The sequence below is a fragment of the Myotis brandtii genome, unplaced genomic scaffold (assembly GCF_000412655.1).
Source record: "Myotis brandtii unplaced genomic scaffold, ASM41265v1 scaffold529, whole genome shotgun sequence".
Taxonomy (NCBI): Eukaryota; Metazoa; Chordata; class Mammalia; order Chiroptera; family Vespertilionidae; genus Myotis; species Myotis brandtii.
The window spans coordinates 640,585-643,409 of record NW_005369934.1 but is presented as its reverse complement, the minus strand read 5'-3'; the positions used below and the strand labels follow the sequence as shown (position 1 = coordinate 643,409).

Genomic DNA, 2,825 nt, shown 5'->3' with positions numbered 1-2,825 from the left:
TCTCCTTTCCTCTCTAAAATCAATTTAAAAATATTTTTTAAATGTTATACCCTTTTCTTTAATTCATGACAAACCCAAATGAGCACAGTTTGGAAAGCAGCAGAGAGGGGAATGAACAAATTGAATTAATTCCTGTGCTGATATCAATGTAGTGCCACAGAAAGAGAGATGCTTTGCAAATTTAAGGCAGTGGAATATTTTTATCTGAATTCCAAGATGGCAGTGGATTAAGTGGAAGCTACACTAACATTCTACAAAGACCAAACTAGAATTACAACTAAAATAGAAAAATCATCCTGAATATCTAACTGAAGACAAGCTGGAGAGAACCCTGGTAGCCAAGGACAGAGAGTGGAGACCACATAGAGACTGACAGGAAGTACAGAGGCGCAAAAGGGTTGGCCAGGCCTGATCCCTGGTGGGAGGCAGCCAATCAATGATTCTCTCTCATCATTGATGTTTTTAACTCTCTCTCTCCCTCTCCCTTCCTCTCTCTGGAATCAATAACAAAATATAAATTGTTTAAAATATCTTTTTTATCTTTCTTAGGAATTTAGATAGCTCCATCTCGGAGACGTTCTTTCTCATGGCAGATGTGTGTAGTTCAGTGATGGCGAACCTTTTGAGCTCGGCATGCCAGCATTTTGAAAAACCCTAACTTAACTCTGGTGCCGTGTCACATATAGAAATTTTTTGATATTTGCAACCATAGTAAAACAAAGACTTATATTTTTGATATTTATTTTCTATATTTAAATGCCATTTAACAAAGAAAAATCAACCAAAAAAATGAGTTCGCGTGTCACCTCTGACACGCGTGTCATAGGTTCGCCATCACTGGTGTAGTTGGTCTAAAAGTCCTGTAACTGCAGCCAGCTCAAAACAGTCCTGTGCTGTTTGATAGGGTGCTGACAGCAGCCCAGGACCACGGGGCATGCAGCAGAAGCATGGACAAATGAGAGAACTTTGACCTCCAGCTGCACCTAGAACCAAAGTCTCATCCCTGCTCACCCCCCAATGGAACTGAAGGAACAGATCATAACCAGAACTTGAGCACTGGGACCTTTACCGAAGCCAAGCGTACATTTTCCAGAAAGATCCAGTGTTGATGTCCCTTTACCATGAATGGCCAAGTTCGGAAGTCCTTCAATGAAAGCCTGCCCCACCAGCACTTCTGCATACATGTTCCCCCCTCCCCCTTTTTTATAGAATCTGGTATATTTGTTACAGAAAAAGTCACAGCACTTAATAATTGGCATATATTCTTTTTTTCATTTATAATACTTATACTAAGGAAATGGCAAGGCAGAAAAACAAATTTCACCTTTAAAAAATTAAAAACACAACACAATTCAAGAAATCTACTTTAATTTCAATAGAGATTACTTCAGAATGAACAGAATCATTCTCTACTATTTCTCGTTGTGCAGTAAACCAAACAGTGAAACATCTTTCTATATTCCCCACAGACTTTTATGTTTCTTTTATACATATCTAATCTGTTTCCTCAATTGTATATATTCTGCATATAATACTACCTTAGATTTAAGAGTACTGACAGAATTAAAATGTTTTCTTGCCTATGAAGAATACAACCACTTCCGAAACACGCCATCGCCTTGTATGTTAAACTTAAGTTAATTAGAGTGTCTGGAGAAGAAAGTTTTCATAAGTTATTAATGACCTGATTCTATTTTTTAAAGTTTCAGCAGATGTGAAAATCTTGTTGTCAATTCATGATGTTATGAGAAAAAAAAATAATTCATTCTTCCACAAAAAAAGTGGTTTTAGAGAACAGTTCTGATAGTATTTCAAAGTATCAAAAGGTCTGATAGGTAACCTCCTTGTTGGGGGCGGGGGGATGATTACAATAATTTCAATTCCTCTTCTGAATTGCTCAGTAGCCCCAAGTGATTTTTATATTGGGAGGCAGAATATTGGCCACAAGTTCATCAAATTTAGATCTATCTTGAACAGGTGCATTATAGAACTCAAGAACATCTCTGACCCTGCACATCTCATGGAGCCTGGAGTTAGGCATGGCATGGCCCAAGTCATCAGCTAAACATGACAAGAAACTGAACTTCAGATGACCATCTTCCAGGGGGATGTCCTCCCAATTGCTAGGAGCAGATGAGTCAAAAAAAATTCTTCAATGTCAGATTCCAAACGCCTCCGGTGATGTTCAGGTGGCATGTATGTTCGGCTTCGTAAGGGTGGACACACCAGGATAGGTTCTTTCTTCATCTCCTCTACTGTCTCAGCTACCACTGGCTTTTTCTGTTCTCTGAATCGAGACCAAAATTCTCAATGTGGGACCCCTGCAATTATCCACGTGAGACCCTTTCTCGAAACGTCGGGCACTGAAGCCGCCGCCATCTCTGTGGAGAGCTACGCAAGGGAGCTCCATGTTTCCCTTTACCATTTAAAAACCCATAACCTAGTCCAGCAAGTAAGATAGATTTGAGGAACCGTTACGTCTCCTATCTTCTCAGTTGGCAACTTTTCTTGAAATAAACCTTTCCTTACTCCAAACTCTGACATTTTGAGTACAAAGCGTCAGGCACAGACTTTGGTTGGGTATCAGACCCACTAGAGTTAATTTATTTATTAGACACTAGAGGCCCGGTGCACAAATTCGTGCACCAGTGGGGTCCCTTGGCTTGGCCTGCAGGATCAGGCCAAAACCGGCTCTCCCACATCCCCCACGGGGTCCTGTATTGCAAGAAGGCACAGGACAGGCTGAGGGACCCCACCCGTGTACAATCAGGGCTGAGGAGGGATACAGGAGGTTGGCCAGCTGGGGAGGGACTGCGAGAGGGCTC

At 41.1% G+C, this 2,825-nt stretch overlaps 1 pseudogene; it reads right to left on the bottom strand.

The window, feature by feature from the left end:
• Nucleotides 1-1,790: 1,790 nt before the first annotated feature.
• Nucleotides 1,791-2,379, bottom strand: LOC102242913 (annotated as a pseudogene).
• Nucleotides 2,380-2,825: the final 446 nt, after the last annotated feature.